Below are 19609 nucleotides of genomic sequence, written 5' to 3' on the forward strand. Positions count from 1 at the left end.
CATATTGTTTTTCCACTAACAGTGTACAAAAGTTCCCTTTTCTCTATATCTTCATCAACACTTGTTATAATATCATTCCTCCTTTTGATAATAGCCATTCTAGCATGTGTGAAGTGATATCCCATTGTGGTTTTAATTTGCATTTCCCTGATGATTAGTGATGTTGAGTATTTGTTTTTATAAACTTATCGTCTATTTATATGTCTTTTTCTTAAAATAAATTTCTATTCAGGCCTTTTTCTTATTTTTTAATTGGGGTTTTTCCTTGCTATTGAGTTGTTTGAATTCATTATATATTTTGGATATTAATTCCTTATCAGATTTATGCTTTGCAAATATTTTATCCCACTCTGTGGGTTCTCTCTTCACTTTATTAATTGTTTTCTTTACTGTGCAGGGTCTTTTTAGTTTGAGGATAATTAGAATTTTTGACAAATTCTGTGGTTCATCATAACACTATTATTTACATCTTATATATGCATCTTATCAACATCTTTGATAATTTTCCTAGTATGTTACTAAAATAAAATTATTTAATCAGAAGACCAACAGTTTAAGCCTCTCTCTCTCTACACACACACACACACGGTGTTCAAAAAGTTCATGAAAAATGTGTATTGTGAAAAAAAACTGAATGGAATTCAAAAATTTTTGCACCAAAGTAAACTCATACTAAATTTTTTTTTTTTTTTTTTTTTTTTTTTGAGACAGAGTCTCTGTCTGTCCCCCAGGCTGGAGTGCAGTGGCGTGATTTTGGCTCACTTCAAGCTCTGGCTCCCAGGTTCACGCCATTCTCCTGCCTCAGCCTCCTGAGTAGCTGGGACTCCAGGTGCCCGCCACCGCGCCCGGCTAATTTCTTTTTGTATGGAGACGGGGTTTCACCATGTTAGCCAGGATGGTCTCAATCTCCTGACTTTGTGATCTGCCTGCCTCGGCCTCCCAAAGTGCTGGGATTACAGGCGTGAGCCACCACACCCGGCCAACTCATACTAACTTTTATAACATGTCTGAAGAGGATTTAGTTTGAGGCACTGGGAAGGATGAGACATCAGTTTGAAAAGAGCCCCTATCAGAGCAGCACGGATTCTGCTAAAATTGAAGCAAGAACAAACATTAAATTTATGGTGAAGTTTGGGTAGAAGGATGATGAAATAATTGATGCTTCATGAAAAAGTTTATGGATACAATACCCCAAAGAAATAAGCAGTTTACAAATGGATAACTCATTTTAAGAGATGAGATGCTGTTGAAGATGAAGCCCGCATCAGCAGACCGTGTATATCAATTTGACAGGAAAAAAAATCAGTTTTGCTTGTGCCCTAATTGAAGGATTAATGATTAATAGCAGAAACAGTAGTCAGCACCACAGATATGTCCATTGGTTCAACTTACACAATTCTGACAGAAAAATTAAAGTTCAGAAAACTTTCCACTCAGTGGGTACCAAAACGATTGAATGCAAATCAGCTACAGACAAGAGCAGAGTTTTCAATGGAAATTTTAAAAGTGTGATTAAGATCCTGAAGCAATTATTTGAATAATTGTAACAGGAGATGGAACGTGACTTTACCAGTATGATCCTGAAGAAAAAGCACAATCAAACCATTGGCTACCAAAAGGTAAAAGTGGTCCAGTCAAAGCAAAAGTTGACCAGTTAAGAACAAAGATCATAGCAGCAGTGTTTTGGATGATCAAAGCATTTTGCTTGACTTTTTAAAGGGCCAAAGAATGATAACATCTGCTTATTATGAGAGTTTTTGAGAAAGCCACAGCTTTAGCAGAAAAATGCCTGGGAAAGCTTCACCAGAGAGTCCTTCTCCACCATGACAAGGCTCTTGCTCATTCATCTCATCACACAAGGGTTATTTTGTGAGAGTTTTTTATGGGAAATCATTAGGCATCTACCTAACAGTCCTGATTTGGCTTCTTCTGACTTTTGTTTCCTAATCCTAAAAAAAATTTGTCTTGGGCAACATTTTTTTTCTTCAGTTAATAATGTAAAAAAGGTTGTGTTAACATGGTTACATTTCTACAACCCTCATTTCTTTAGGGATGGACTGAATGGCTGGTAATATTGCTTACAAAAGTGTCTTGCTTTTGATGGAGTTTATATTGAGAAATAAAGTGTACATTTTAATTTTATCTTTTAATTTTATTTTCCATGAACTTTTTTGAGGACTTGGTTTTTCACTTCCTTTTCTTTTATAATTAAAGTGTTTTTTTAATTAATTTAATATTTTAACTTTAATTTTAGGTTCAGGGGTACATGTGCAGGTTTGTTATACAGGTAAACTCATGAGTTGGGGGTTGGTGTACAGATTATTTTATAACTCAGGTACTAACCATATTACTGGAGAGGTTTTTGGTTTTTTTTCTGAACTTCTGCTCCTTCCACCATCTATCTTCAGGCCCTGGTGTTTGTTCTTCCCGTCTTTCTGTCCATTTACCTCCCAGTTATAACTGAAAACATGCAGGATTTGTTTTTCTGTTCCTATGTTAGTTTGCTGAGGATAATGCCCCCCTGGTGCTATCATGTTTCTGCAAAGAACGTGAGCTTATTCTTCATTTTTGGCTGCATAGTATCCCATGGTATATATGTTAAAAATACATTTGCACTCTTATATTTACCACATTTCTTTCTACAGATCTAGGTTTTAATTAGATCGAAGTTTTAATCAGATAATATTTTTCTTCAGCCTAAAGTACTTTTTAAGCACTTTCTGTGGTGCAGTATACCAGAGAGAAATTTTCTCAGTATTTGTCTCTATTTATATTTTGAATTCATTTTTAAAGGATTTTTTTTTTCCTCGACATAGAACTGTATTTGACATTTCTTGACACTTGTAGATATCTTTCTATTGTCTTTTGGCTTGTGTTGTTGCTCATAACTTTATTATTCTGACTGTAGTTCACCAGTAGGTAATATATCTATTTTTTTCTGAAGGCTTTTATGACATTTTTCTTATGTTTATGTTTAGTTTCACAGCACTTTGACTGTGATATACCTAAACATCCTATTTATATCCTGTTTTGGCCTGTGATCCATTTTGAGTTAATTTTTATATAAGATGTAAGGTATGGGTCAAAATACATTTTTTTCTGCATATAGATGTCCAATGATTTTAAGACCATTTGTTAAAAAACAATTCATTCCCTATTACATTATCTTATTTCGTTTGTCAAAAATAAATTTCCAATATATAAGTGTGTGTTTATTTCTGGAGTTTTGATTATGTTTTACTGATTGTGTTTTATTTATGTATATTAACTGTGTATTTATTGTTATATAATAGGACACTTTCTTGATTACTATAGCTTTATATAAAACCTTAATATTAGGTAGTGTGAGTTTCCAGCTTCATACTTCCTTTTCAACATTTTGTTTATACTATTTCATTTACATATACATTTTAGAATGACTGGGATTTCACATGCATTAAAGATATCAGTGTTTTTTTTTTTTAATTTGGATTGCATTAAAGCTGTAGCCCCATTTGTGGAGAAATAATATCTTAAAAAGTTTTAGTCTTAAATCCATGATTATGGTGTGTTTTTCCATTTATTTAGGTCTTCTTTAAGATTATTCAGTGATATTTTACATTTCTTTGTATGCAAATCTTGCACATATTTTGCTAGACTTATTTCTAAGTGCTTCATATTTTGATACCATATTAAATTATATTGATGTATGTTTAATATCAATGCCTAAGTTTTTTGTTCATGGTATATAGAAACACAACAGTATTTGTACATTAACTTTGAATCTTGCAAGTTTGCTAATTTTACTGGCTGACTTTGGAAAAAAACTTATAGGTTACTCGGTTATTTGGAACTTTCTACACGAATGCTCATGTTGTCTATGTATAGATAGTGATTTAATTACTTCTTATATGAATGTTTTTTATTTATTTTTCTTTCCTATTACATTTGTAGGACTATCATGACAAAATGGAATAGATATGCTAAGAAAGAACATTCTTGTTTTATTCATGATCCAAAGGAGAAATAATTCAGTTTTTTACCTTGAAGTATGATTGTTAGCTATTGGATATCTGTACATTACTTTTATCAAGTTGAAGAGGTATTATTTATTTATTCTAGATCCAGAGAATACATGCACATGTTTGTTCCATGGGTATATTACATAATGGTAGAGACTGGGCTACTTTTGTATCCATCACCCATGTATTGAATATTGTACCCAACACGTAATTTTTCAGCTCTCAATCCCCTGCCATCCTGTCCACTTTTGGAGTCCCCAGTGTCTACTACTTTCATCTTTCTGTCTATGCATACTTATTGTTTAGCTCCCACTTAAAGGTGAAAACATGAAATTTGATTTTCTATTTCCAAATTAGTTCATTTAGGATAATGGCCTCCAGCTCCATCCATGTTGCTGTAAAGGATGTGATTTCATTCAAGTTGAGGAAATATTTTATATTCCTAATTTGCAGAGATACTTTTAACATAAGGTGGATGTGAATTATGCAAAATACTATTTCCTACATCGATTAAGATAATCATATGGTTTTTTAGCATGGTTGATATAATAAATTAGATTGATTTGATTTCAAATATTGAGCAAATTTTTTATTCTTGGACAAGATCTCATTCACTGGTGATATGTCACTTTTGTTATTTGTTGTTGGATTTATTTTTATAAGTTTTATTAATATGTTTGTGTGTAAGTTTATGAGAGATATTGGTGTGTAATTTCCTTTACTTATAATATTTGATTTTGATAAGAAGGTAATGCTGACCTCATAAAATGAGTTGAAAAGTGCTTCTTGCTCTTTAATTTTCTGGAAAATTTTGTGGAGAACCATCATTATTTTTTCCTTAAATGTAGAATTCACTAATAAAGCCAACTGGCCATGGGGTTTTCTTTGTGAATTCCATATCTTTAATATATGCAGAGCTATCATGGCTATTTTTAATTGAAGTTTGGTACTGTATATCTTTACAGAGATTTGTCCATTTCACTTATGGGCATGTGCATATTTATAACGTTCCCTTAATATCTTTAAAAATATATGTAAGATCTATGTGATATTCCCTCTTTCACTCCTAATACTAGTAATTTGTATCTTCTGTCTTTTTATCCTGGGTCAGTCTTGCTAGAAATTTATTATTTTTATTGATCTTTTTAAAGAATCAACTTTTAGATTCCTTGATTTTTCTCTTTTGCTCTTCTGTTTTTTATTTCACTGATTTTTGTTCAAAATTATTGACTTCTTTCCACTAAGTTTGGATTTATTCTGCTCTTCTTTTTCTAGTTTTTTAATGTGGAAATTACATCATTGATTTGAGTTCTCTTATTCATCTAATTTAAATATTTAGAGTCATAAAGTTTCTTCTAAGCACTGCTAAATCTCCATCCTGCATATATTTATAAATAGTTATTTTGTTTTTATTAAATTCAAAATATTTTTAAATTTCTCTTCAGATTTCTTTTTTGACTTATAAAGTTTTCATTTGTAATTTTTTTTTTTACAAGTTTTGTGATTAATTGTATCCCAATAATTTTGAAATCTCTTTCTGCTAATTAAACTATTTGGGCCATTTTGCCACCTCCTTGTTGTGACTGTCTTCCTCTGTTTACCATGTGTTAACATTTTCTTGCTTCTTCACAGGTTTCATAATATTAGATCATACGCTAGTTACCGATTTTATGATACATTTTGACATATGCCAACCAGTAAGTATTATTAACCCCCTGAAAATACCTCTTTGGTCACGTTGCTAATGTGGAGGGCTAAATGCTACTAATCTGCAGTTAAGCTCAGTTGGCGTTGTGTTACAGCTTTAGTTAAATTTAGTTTATTATTGACCTTAAATCGTTTGAGGGTGGAATTAGCACTTATTTTTTCCTGCAGTGCTTGGGATCTGAGCACTAGCTAGATTTTAGGCATCTCTTTATTCTTTGCATTCTAAATGCCAGATCTCTTTCTGTTTTGTAGGCTGATTGACAACTTTGTGGATCACTGCGGAGTTGTTTTGTTTTTGTTTCTGTTTTTCTCCTGTGCAGTCCTTCCTGGCTTTCTGGGTCCTGAAAGGCTCTGTCAAACTGGCTCCTCTGACCCAGCATTCAGCACTGATGCTTCAGCATCAGTGAAGGTTCAGCATGCCTTTTCACTCCTTCTTTTGCCTGCCCTCAACCTTCAGCGGGCCATTGCTGGGTGCTCTGTGAATGTCTGGGGTGCCTGGTCAGGGAGGAGTTATCTTAGTTTTCTAGCTCTACTTCCTGCCTTCAGCCCATAGCAGTGAATTCTTACAGTAATATGGAGGAATTTCCCCTCAACTCTCCTGTTCCACCAATAGGCTTCAACACACCCCTCCCACGGCCATCTTTAGGCTTTTCGGAGTGTTCTTAGGTGGGTGTAGTCTTGTTCTGTGGCTGGAGATCCTTGGGATTCTAATCCCATGCAGGGACTGTGTAGCCAAGGTATGAGGCCAGTTTTCCCCAGGGGACTTTTATTGGCTCTGAGTGTCAAGCTTGATTCCTCAAAGGGAAGCACACCCTTGCAGTCAAAGACTTGCTAAAATAACCAGTTTTTCTAGTTGTGTCCTATTGAAAAAGGAAAATAGATTCTTATTCCACTGATGCAAACAACTATATTGCCATAAGTTAACGAGCTCACAGACAGTTTCCAAATTCTAGAGGAATTAGGCAGAGAGAAACTAACATGTTTGTTTCTCCAATTTGTTCACAGGAGTATACCTTACTCAATTATTAAAGGCCATAAGTAGTTTCAAATAAATTTCCTTGACTCTGAAAAACAAAACAAGGATCATCAATATTCCAAGCAAAAGTCAAAAAGTTTGCTTTAACTTTCCGAGTGTAGTCCATTTAGTTAACTCTTGTTTTGCTTGACATTCGTAAATATTTCAGTTCTTCATGAGTCCCACACATTCTTTCTCTATCCCAATGTTACAACTTTCAAAGCTATTAACAACCTGTTAAAGTCCTTAATATAGCTTTATTATCTTTTCAGAAGGAAAAAAGCAAGACAAGAATTGTCTACAAATGAAAAAGTTTACTGGGTAGTTATAGCTAAAAGCATGACTGACAAAGAAGTTTAGTTATCTCTGTGGTTTACAATAAGTTCACCCTTAGTTATGATTCTAATAATTACTCAGACATTACAATTTTAGAAATCCATACAATTTTGGAATGTATTTATTATTACTTACCAAAATAAAACTTAAAGAAGATTGGACATCATTTTGGCAATCTCATGTGACTAAACATGGTAAATAATCCCATTCACCTCTTTTCTGAATGTTTCAGGGGCCCCTTGAACCATCCAGAAAGCCAGGCATTGGGAAAGACAATTTTGAAACTTGAAGTTTGATTTTAGGATGCCTGTTAAATGTTAGAGGTTTAAAACACTTGATGTTATGAAATAAAAATCCAAATTGCCACAAATTATTTATTTTGCCAAAATGATAACTCAAAAGGCAAAAACCTTTTATTAGCCTTTATTATTATATGAAAATCCTGTTCAAAGTCAAATTTTATCCTTGCATTAGTTTGCTAATGTTAGCCCCAATTTGGTTAAATGAAACCTTATAGACGATTCCATCTATTCTTAACCAATTTGACCATGAGGTAAAATCTTTACAAACACTTTATAACCCCTTTTGCTAAAGGGCATATTAGTGTCTTAAGATAACCTTGCTGTGCTTTTATTTCAATGCTCAGTTTATGAAAAGACCATATAATACCCTTTTGAATTTAATGTTTACACATTTTTGGCAAGATTAATTTTTACAATCTTACCACAACTTTTTACCTTTATCTTATCAAATTTAAGGTAATCCTTCATCCCTGGGCAAAATTTATATTTCCATGCTTTCTTATATCTTTTACTATAAGACACATTTTACTGTTTTTATATGCCTTGCATATAACACTGTTTAGTGATCTCAAATACATGTTGCACTGTAACTCTTAGCAACTTTTACTTTTGGTGAAAAACCTGGTTAGTAAATGATTTTAAATATGTAGTAGGTATGGAGCCTAGGACCCAGACAGAAGTACAGGTAATATCTGACTCCAGTGTCTAGTTCCATGTGTCCCAGGCCTTACGTACCTGTAAAGAAGACAGTATACAACCTTGGAACGTTGAGCAAACCTAGTACCTAAGTTGTATGATTTAGATCACCTATTTGCATTTTGACAACACTTGCATTTTACCAATAAGCCTTAAGACTATTCTATTTCTTAATGATTAAAGTCACATGAACTAAAAAATATTGATTTAAGCACTTACTTTTCTTCAAGCCAATCATTTAGAGCTCTTTTCATAGACATAACACACAACACATATATCTATATCTATATCTATATCTACATACACACACAAACAGAAAAAAAGATTCAGCACCTGTAAGATTTTTCATTTGACAGTTTCTCAGTTGTCTTTAGGGTGGAACCCTTGGAGGAACAGGGCCAGGTAGCATGGATTTTTAGAGCCTGATAAGCAGACACAGCTGAAGGCAAAGACAGATCTCTAAAATTAAGGGTGCCATTTTATACTGATTTTGGATCCCCAAAAGGAGGAAGATACTATGGGAGAAGACAGTGCAGTGCTTCTACTTTCTACCATGTATTTTATTGCAAGGCAACCCAAAGCCTATTGGCTTATTTTGTAATCATCCTATCCGCCATGGGAGTCTAATCTCTCAGTGGCAGGTGGTGATGTTTCCATGTCTTTCAGGTGGTCAAGAACATGCTTCTCTGATTTATAACTACTATTAACTATCCCTTAAAGTGTGTATCCTGCCTAGTTATTACATACCAAAACTCTCTCCTAATGTGAAGTAATTGGACACCCTCAAAACTCAAAACAGTCAGAAAACGCAATGCAAAACAGAACGGAGCCTTTGATTTTGAGAGGGAGCTATATACTTTCAATTCCTGGGGTTTCATGACAAAAACAGAGGTTTTTTTCCCAACATGTGGTCTGTGGCACCACCTCTGTTTTTCCCAAGGAGTCTCATGCTACCAGAAGTTATCTTAGGGCCTCTCATTCATGCGTTAAGTGTGGCGAGACAAAAAATGGAGAAAAAATAATTCAGTTGACAGAGAACAACAACAACAACAGAAAACCCTTTTCCAGAAAAACAAGATCCAAGAAGAGAAAAACACGAAGGCCTTTTAAATATACCTATAACTTGAATATCTGCTTTTAATTAAGCTGAGTGCTCTTTAAGAAAATTATTTTAAATTGCTTATTACTTGACTCTAGCCATGCCAAGCAGTTGAACTTCACAAATAACCTCACAGGTGAAACCAACAAGCCTTAATTAGGTTATGACTTAACTGCAAGTGTATGAGGTATTTTCAAAGAGGTGACAAGCAGCTTTTGAAACCGTCATTGAAAAATTGTGACTGAGAAAGTGAAAGAGATCTGACTCAAACAACTGCACTTCACTTCCAGCCACCAAGCTTTCCTTTCTCATCCTTGGGCATAGGCTGAACCAAAATTTGGGAGGAGCCTGGTTTACAGTTTCTAGTCTAAAACAAAGAAGATAACAGCCCCTTCTTAAAGTGTACTTCCCTCTTGCCTAGGACCAGACCAAGAAACTCATCACGAGATTAGAAACCATGGCCTAGGAGTCATGCAGCTAGAGGTTACAAGATTTTGACCCTCCCTAAACTGCTCTCAAGATCAGTGCTTAAGTAAGATCAGTGCTTGTAAACCCTGGCCTTGATGGATCAGCTGGCACCACACAGATTGATGAACTGGCTTATCTGATTTTGTGACCCTCACCTAGGAACTGACAGCACAACAAGACAGCCACTATTGTATTCTGGTGGAGACTGAAACAAAGTATTGCCATATGGTTACAGGTCATGTTCCCAAGGACATGAAACAAGATGGAGGCCTATAGCCAAGTTTGTTACTAACCATTTTGTTGGGCTGGCTTGAACAGCAGGCTTATGGGGCCCTGGATCTGCATCCTGACCTAAGGTGCCCTTTCTTTTAACAGAACCATACAGAAAGAAGCACAAAGCACACCAGATTGGCTACAGCTTAAAACTGACCTCACAAATCTGTTTTACTAATGAAAACTATGCAGAGAATATAAATAATGATTTTTATTATCCCTTTTACTGGTTTGCACAGGGAGAGAGAAGCCAAAAGCCTGACTGGTAAGAAATTTTTACACTTTTGCTGGCATGTTAGGCTTCTGGGTTCCCTTCCCCCTAGCTCAACTCTAAGCCAAACATGTTAAATTTTGGAAAATTAACTTTTCCCAGGTTAGAACAACATTATAAAGTAAACGATAGGAGCCATTTTAAACTACGAAAGAAGGAAAATCATCATAGAAACCAATTAGGGTTGTCAGGAGGTACTGCCTCTCTTCCTATTGGGAATGATGTTTCCCCTATTTCTTTGCCTTCATTATTTTCTCTTTTCCTTTTAGGCCTGCTCTAGGAGACATATTGCTCATCTCTCAATTTCTCTGCCTTCAGAGCTGCCTGCTTCTCAGCTGCAGTTAGGTTTTGACTTAGGAGCAGCATAACATCCTTTCATAAGAGGTCAAATACCTGAGTTAAATTTTGGAAAGCTTCTATATACCTATCAGGGTCATTAGAAATTGACCTAAGTCTCCCTTTATTTGCCTAAGGTCCTGTAATGAGAAGGAAACTTGAGAGGGCCCTGAATAAGGGGGATCCTCAGATTGTTCCTTGGAAGATGCTTCTTGAAGTTTGGAGAATAATTCTCTATAGGCTTTCCTGAGATGACTACTAAAACAGCTAGGTTGATTTTGTAAAGGCCTGGGTTGTCTCTCAGACCTTGGCAAGCAACTCTGGGTTGTGCAAAAAAAAAAAAAGCACCAAACAACAACAACAAAAAACCCTGTACATAAGGCACCTTGGACCATTTGCCCTCCTGTTTGCAGAAAAGATCTAGTTGTTGGATAATATTAAAATTAAGGCTCCTTTCTACAGGCCAAGCTGGTTCAAGAGGGTAAGAAGACCATGCCCTTTTCCAAAAGAAAATGAACTGCTTTTTCTTTAAAGTCTCATGATGAAAGGAGTCCCAGTGCTTCAGAATGCACTCTAGGGGAGTGCAGGCTGAAGATGATACCCAGTTAGAAAGAGAAGTGAGAAAAAGGCTTCTTTTTAATCTCCTTCCTTTTGGTGTGACCTGGGATGGAGAGGAAGACAGTGGGGGCATCCCCCCTGCTGTTTTCTCCCCATGGTTCCTGGGTCCTGGCACCTTGTTGAATATGCCACTCATGGTTGCAGGTGTGAACCCCCCCAGTCACGGGACCAGAGGAACTAAGCCATTGGGGTCAGTCACGCTCACCCAACTGGCTCTAGTTCTCTGCCTGTGATTTCTCTGACTTCCTAGACTTTTGTGACCTGCCTGGCTCCCTGAAAAATGGATCTCAAGAAAAACTACATAATAGTTGGGCAAGGCCCCTTTAATGAAGGGGGTATGCTAGATTGAACTCTATAGCCTGCTGTTATGGCCTATGCTCAAGTGTTTACTCTTAGAGAATGGTTCCAGTTAACTTCTGAACTTAAAATCTCCTTACTAATTAAGTGCCACTCTAAATAGAACCAGAATAGGTGCCTTAAAAGAATGTAGCAACCGAATGGCCATTTTCCTGCTGATGGGAGAGTATTGAGACTAAAATTTGGCTTTGGAGGATATTTTACCCCTAATTGTTGAAGGCAGAATTTTCCCACTTACGGAAGCAGCATGAAGCCTGGTTTTTAGTAGAGAGGTACAAAAAGGGGAGAGAATTGGGAGGCAAGGGTGTTGCAGTAAAGGACTGACAATGTGCCTCATGGAGAGGATCTTATTCCACTAGGTGGTGCTGTTGACCTTGAAACACCATGTGCTGTCCATACCAAGAGAGAGACCTGGAAATGTCATGTGCTTTCCAGACCAAGGACAGAGAGAGTTGCCCAGTGTTGGGGAGGCGGGGAGGGAGACTGGGGTCTCTGTCCTTAGAAAATCACAAAGATGCCTTCCCCTGAGCTATATTCCCGGTTACTATTACATTTCTTGATCTTGCCAAACAAAATTACTTCCCTGAACTGAAAACTTCCCACACATTACATACACAGAGAGGATAACATATATGACGATTGCAGACAGGAAAGGAAGAAATTATGATAGGAAAGTGGGAGATCCTGTTGTTGACACCCCATTGGGGCAGTCAGAGGCTGGGGCCAGTCCAGAAGCCTTTGCATAACACTGGTGGGACCCCTGGCCAGAAATCCTCAGTTGCCAGGGGACTTCTTCCAGCTCCACATGATGGTTAAGTCCTTCATGAAAAGAAGCTGGTTTAAACATAGCCAATATGCCCAGCAACCCGTGGGTATTGGAGAATTCTCCATGTTCCTCCCAGCAAGCCTGTCCCTGAATCTTGTAAGGCTGTCAGTCATGCTAATCATTTTTAAATGGCTGAAGGGGTCCCAGTAATTGGTTTTATTTGGTTCTAAAATGAAGGCCAAAAGCCTCAGAATAAAAGGACAGAGTTGGAGTCCTCTCCTCTACTCATCATTTCGATGAATGTTGTACATTGGTATCCCAGACAAGCCCCCATATTATGAAGTGGCTATGCTGTCTGGGGTATATACACTGGGGTTTGTTGTCACGTGCCAGGAAAATTTGGGACATGGACACAGATGAGGAGTTTAGGAGCAGAGGTTTAATAGGTAGAAGAGAAAGAGAAACAACTTCCTCTGTAGAGGAAGGAGTCTCCAAGCGGAAGAGACCAGCTGGCGGTGAATGCATCGAGTTTTATAGTCCAGTTTGAGAAAGTGGTGTCTGATTTACATAGAGCTCATAGATTGGTTTGATCAGGTATGACATTTGCATGGTGGGCAGGGAAGCATAATCTTCTTATGCAATTGGGCTGTCCAGTTGATTACTGCCATCTTGTCTGCTCCTTTAGAGTACCCCTGGCTGGCAAAGAAGGGAAGATGGAGCCACCATCTTGAACATATCTAATCCTTAGTTCCTGCCAGCATTCACCTGTGCAAACTTCCAGCCTACAGGGTGCTCTTTGTTAGAAAATGATTTGGGGCTGCTTTTCATTAAAAAGAAAAGCCTTACTGAGGACTCCCATGCCCTTGCTCTCTGCCTAAGTGATTTCTTCTTAACTCTTCTATCAGTGATTTATTCTTTAAATGTAGGGGTGTGTGGCTTAACCTTTGTCTAGTATGCCCTTGGGTCCTGTTTTTAATTTGATATCTTATTGCCCCGAAGAGTCTGTTCTTTCAGGCTTACAGTCTCTATTTTTAACATTAATGCTGGTCAGTTGTGTCTAAACTCCAAAAGGGAGAAGGTATAATGAGATATGTCTGATCTGCTGTCCTGTCATGGCCAGGAACTCAGTGTTAAGGTTTTTCTGGGGTTTCCTTGGCCACAGGGGGCCCCTTCACTCAGTGGGGGCTTAGTATTTTAAGTTTATAGGCATTAGAAATTCATTACGATTTTAGCTGGTTTGTCTTTACCTTTGTCTGTGATAGATTTCTTCTTGTCCTACAGCTCTTCCAAAGCTAAAAACACCCCAAAGGTTTTTCTCTCCTCAGATGAGCTTATCGTGATTAAAATTTACCTCATTTAGATATCTTTGTGCCTTTGGCTTTCTGATTTTAAAAATTAAAAACAAAACATAACTAGAATCTTCTTTCTTATCCAACTTGTTCTCATTGTTAGGATAGTAGCAACAGTCTTTTTGTGGCCTTCTACATCTTAATTGGTAATAGAGTGATCCCACTGGAATTTTCCTGGGAAACTAGTGTTAAGCTAATTAATAATTTTGGCAAAAATTGATACCTCAAAATATCCAAACTTACCATCCTAAAGCATACTCTAACTCTCCACTTAAATGTTTATATAGGTTTGACCTGGGTCCTAGTTTTAGTCATTGATCCTAATAATTTTTTCTTAAAGAATAATTAAAGATAAGAATGTTTGAATATAGTAGCATTTTTGTTATGTGTAAAACTGAAAAAAGCCTAAATGTATAATAATATGAATGATTTAATGCATTATAATTATATCCTGTGTTGAATTTTTTTAGTGAAGAAAAATCACATTTTTGATGCCTATATAACAACATGGTAAAAGTTCAAATTTTATTTTTTCAAAAGATATTTGTTGAGAATTCATTAAATTTCAAACATCATAGCAAGGACTAACTATGCCTAAATAAATAAAATATACAATGTTTCTGTCTGGATTGAGTTTATAATCTGGTGGAAGAGATAAAGAAGCAAACAAATATAAAATCATAAACTTTGATATAATACCAAGTACATGACAGGGATGCAGATTTCTAATATCAGTTGGTTCAAAAAGCCTCTGTTGGAAACATAAGACCAAATTAATTAGAAAGATATGGTCATACAGCAAGTGGAAGGAAAAACAGTTCAGGCAGTGGGAGCAGCATGTGAAGACCCTAAGAAGAGCTAGAGCTTCATATACGGTTTTTGGATTAATGGAAGGTCACATGACTCAAAAAAAAAAAAAAAAAAAAAACCACACACACACACATTCAGCAAATAGGGGAGTCAGGATGTAGAAGACTGAATAGAAAGTCAGAGATCTGTCCATTCACTGCTTTAAAGGTCTTGCAAGACTTCAAAAGCAAGGGGTTTAGATTTGTTTCATAGTGAAAGTGTTTCTCATGTAAGTGTTTGAATTGATTTTAAACACAATCTGGTTTATGTTGTTGCAAAAAGAAAATGTCTTTTGAATGGAGAATTGATGAAAGAGGGGCATAAGTAAGAAGACCAGACAAGAGGCTACCTGGTAGTCCAGGTGAGAAAGAAAAGTAGCATAAATAGATTGAAGTTTCTTTCAAAAACAGCGTCAATATCTGAGTCATGTTTTATAAGTAGAATGGCTAGGACTTTCTGATAATTTGGATGGGGGCATGAAGAGAAAAGTCAGGGTTGATTTCCAGGTTTGTGGCTTAAGTGACACTAATTTCTGAGATAAGGGAGATGAAGAGATAAAAAGTGTAGGAAATGGGATGCTTTAAATCAAGTCCTTTCTTTTAGATATGTTGCTCTTCATAGCCATGTGGGGCTGCCAGCCAGGAAGTTGGATTTGAAGCTGATGGGGAGGTTTAAACTGAGGCTAACTTAGGAAGCTGTCAGCACATATTTTTAAGTGAGAAAAAGCAAAGCATAATAAAGTATGTATTTTGTGATCTCAATTATAGTGAAGCATATGCAACTATATGCAAAATACAATGTTATTGGCAGTTGTCTATGGGGGTGGAATTATGATTGGATTTCCTTCTTTCTTTGTGACCTTAAATATTTACTGAACATATAAACAAATATTACTTTAAAGGTAATTTATTAAAAGTATTCAGGAGGACAATATAATCTCTGAGACTAGGAATAGCTACTGCTTCCTTCTTTCTTATGATTTCCTTGACCCTCTCTGCATATTGATTTCTCTCCTCTACTCAAAGCATTGGGTTTTAATAAGGAAAAAGCCATCTAAAATACTGTAATAGTCTTTTATTTTTTGGTGGTTAGTGTTACAGAAGGGAAACTGAAGTCTTTGTACTTTCTTTTCAATCTACAAACATGTATAATAATTCTTGGTACTTGGCTATTATTTTTTCCTGTTATTGTTGAATATTTTCAATATGCATTTTCAGAATTTTAAATTTTTTTTACCAATAAATTATTTTCCATTTTTTTAGAAGTACTAAACTTCATACCAAAGGATTTATCTATTGAGTATATGTGTACACCACCCCCAAAACACACCTTGATCTTTCTTTTTGAACTTCTTTTAATGTCTTTCATCTTTTCTTTAGTTATTTTATTGCCTTTCCTTTTTTTGTGACTTTTGTATAAGATTTGCCTTTTTGGGAGATTCCAAGATGGCCACCTAGGAACTGCTCCAGTCTATAGCTCCCAGCATGAGCAACGCAGAAGATGGGTGATTTCTACATTTCCAACTGAGGCACTGAGTTCATCTCACTGGGGCTTGTTGGACAGTGGGTGCAGCCCAAGGAGTGTGAGCCAAAGCAGCGTGGGGCATTGCCTCACTGCAGAAGTGCAAGGGGTTGGGGAATTCCCTTTCCTAGCAAAGGGAAGCTGTGACAGATGGTACCTGAAAAATTGGGACACTCCTACCCTAATACTGTGCTTTTCCAATGGTCTTAGCAAACAGCACACCAGGAGATTATATCCCGTGCCTGGCTCAGAGAGTGTCACACCCACCCATGGAGCCTTGCTCACTGCTAGCACAGCAGTCTGATATCAAACTGCAAGGTGGCAGTGAGGCTGGGGGAGAGGAATCCGCCATTGCTGAGGCTTGAGTAGGTAAACAAAGTGGTTGGGAAGCTCGAACTGGGTGGAGCCCACCATAACTCAAGGAGGCCTGCCTGCCTCTGTAGACTCCACCTCTGGGGGCAGGGCATAGCTGAACAAAAGGCAGCAGACACTTCTGCAGACTCAAACATCCCTGTCTGACAGCTTTGAAGAGAGTAGTAGTTCTCCCAGCAGAGTTTGAGATCTGGAACAGACAGACCGCCTCCTCAAGTGGGTCCCTGACCCCTGAGTAGCCTAATTGGGAGACGCCTCTAAGTAGGGGCTGACTGACACCTCATATGTCCACATGCCCCTCTGAGAAGAAGCTTCCAGAGGAAGGATCAGGCAGCAACATTTGCCGTTCTGTAATATTTGCTGTTCTGCAGACTCCGCTGGTGATACCCAGGAAAACAGGGTTTGGACTGGACCTCCAGCAAACTCCAACAGACCTATAGCTAAGGGTCCTGGCTGTTCGAAGGAAAACTAACAAACAGAAAGGACATCCACACCAAAACACTATCTGTACGTCACCATCATCAAAGACCAAAGGTAGATAAAACCACAAAGATGGGGAGAAACCAGAGCAGAAAAGTTGAAAATTCTAACCATCAGAGCACCTCTTTTCCTCCAAAGGAATACAGCTCCTCACCAGCAATGGAACAAAGCTGGAGGGAGAATGACTTTGACGAGTTGAGAGAAGAAGGCTTCAAATGATCAGTAATGACAAACTTCTCCGAGCTAAAGGAGGATGTTTGAATCCATTGCAAAGAAGCTAAAAACCTTGAAAAAAGATTAGATGAATGGCTAACTGGAATAAACAATGTAGAGAAGACCTTAAATGACCTGATGGAACTGAAAACCATGGCATGAGAATGACGTCACACATGCAAAAGCTTCAGTAACTGATTCAATCAACTGGAAGAAAGGGTATCAGTGATTGAAGATCAAATGAATGAAATGAAGAGAGAAGAGAAGTTTAGAGAAAAAAAGAGTGAAAGGAAATGAACAAAGCCTCCAAGAAATATAGGACTATGAGAAAAGACCAAATCTATATTTGATTGGTGTACCTGAAAGTGACAGGAAGAATGGAATCAAGTTGGAAATCACTCTTCAGGATATTATACAGGAGAACTTCCACAACCTAGCAAAGCAGGCCAACATTCAAACTCAGTAAATACAGAGAGTGCCACAAAGATACTCCTCGAGAAGAGCAACTCCAAGACACATAGTTGTCAGATTCACCAAAGTTGAAATGAAGGAAAAAATGTTAAGGGCAGCCAGAGAGAAACATTGGGTTACCCACAAAGGGAAGCCCATAAGACTAACAGAGGATCTCTTGGCAGAAACTATACAAGCCAGAAGGGAGTGGGAGCCAATATTCAACACTCTTAAAGAAAAGAATTTTCAACCCAAAATTTCATATTCAGCCAAACTAAGCTTCAAAAGTGAAGGAGAATTAAAATCCTTTACAGAGAAGCAAATGCTGAGAGATTTTGTCACCACCAGGCCTGCCTTACAAGAGCTCCTGAAGGAAGCACTAAACATGGAAAGGAACAGTTGGTACTAGCCACTGCAAAAACATGCCAAATTGTAAAAACCATCAATGCTAGGAAGAAACTGCATCAACTAACGAGCAAAATAACCAGCTAACATCATAATGACAGAATCAAATTCATACATAGCAATATTAATCTTAAATGTAAATGGGCTAAATGCTCCAATTAAAAGACACAGGCTGACAAATTGCAGAAAGAGTCAAGACCCATCAGTGTGCTGTGTTCAGGAGACCCATCTCATGTGCAGAGACCCACATAGGCTCAAAATGAAGAGATGGAGGAAGATATACCAAGCAAATGGAAAACAAACAAACAAAAAAAGCAGGGATTGCAATCCTAGTCTCTGATAAAACAGACTTTAAACCAGCAAAGATCAGAAGAGACAAAGAAGGCCATTACATAATGGTAAATGGATCAATTCAACAAGAAGAGCTAACTATCCTAAATATATATGCACCCAATACAGGAGCACCCAGATTCATAAAGCAAGTCCTTAGAGACCTACAAAGAGATTTAGGCTCTCACACAGTAATAATAGGAGACTTTAACACCCCACTGTCAACATTAGACGGATCAATGAGACAGAAAGTTAACAAGGACATCCAGGAATTGAACTCAGCTCTGCACCAAGTGGACCTAACAGACATCTACAGAACTCTCCACCCCAAATCAACAGAATATACCTTCTTATCAGCACCATATTACACTTATTCCAAAATTGGCCACATAGTTGGAAGTAAAGCACTCCTCAGCAAACGTAAAAGAACAGAAATTATAACAAACTGTCTCTCAGACTACAGTGCAATCAAACTAGAACTCAGAATTAAGAAACTCACTCAAAACTGCTCAACTACATGGAAACTGAACAACCTGCTCCTGAATGACTACTAGGTACATAACGATATAAAGGCAGAAATAAAAATGTTCTTTGAATCCAATGAGAACAAAGATACAACATACTAGAATCTCTGGGACATATTTAAAGCAGTGTGTAGAGGGAAATTTATAGCACTAAATGCCCACAAGAGAAAGCAGAAAAGATCTAAAATTGACACCCTAAAATCACAATTAAAAGAACAAGAGAAGCAAGAGCAAACACATTCAAAAGCTAGCAGAAGGCAAGAAATAACTAAGATCAGAGCAGAACTGAAGGAGATAGAGACAAAAAATTCCTTCAAAAAAATCAATGAATCCAGGAGCTGGTTTTTTGAAAAGATCAACAGAATTGATAGACCACTAGCAAGGCTAATAAAGAAGAAAAGAGAGAATAATCAAATATATGCAATAAAAAATGATAAAGGGGATATCACCACCAACCCCACAGAAATACCAACTACCATCAGAGAATACTATAAACACCTCTATGCAAATAAACTAGAATATCTAGAAGAAATGGATAAATTCCTGGACACGTACACCCTCCAAAGACTAAACCAGGAAGAAGTTGAATCCCTGAATAGACCAATAAAAGGCTCTGAAATTGAGGCAATTATTAATAACCTACCAACGAAAAAAGTCCAGGACCAGACAGATTCACAGCCGAATTCTACCAGAGGTACAAAGAGGAGCTGGTACCATTCCTTTTGAAACTATTCCAATCAATAGAAAAAGAGGAAATCCTCCCTAACTCATTTCATGAGGCCAGCATCAACCTGATCCCAAAGCCTGGTACAGGCACAACAAAAATAGAGAATTTTAGACCAATATCCCTGATGAACACTGATGCAAAAAT

The sequence above is a fragment of the Theropithecus gelada genome, chromosome 6, assembly GCF_003255815.1.
Source record: "Theropithecus gelada isolate Dixy chromosome 6, Tgel_1.0, whole genome shotgun sequence".
NCBI classification, from domain to species: Eukaryota; Metazoa; Chordata; class Mammalia; order Primates; family Cercopithecidae; genus Theropithecus; species Theropithecus gelada.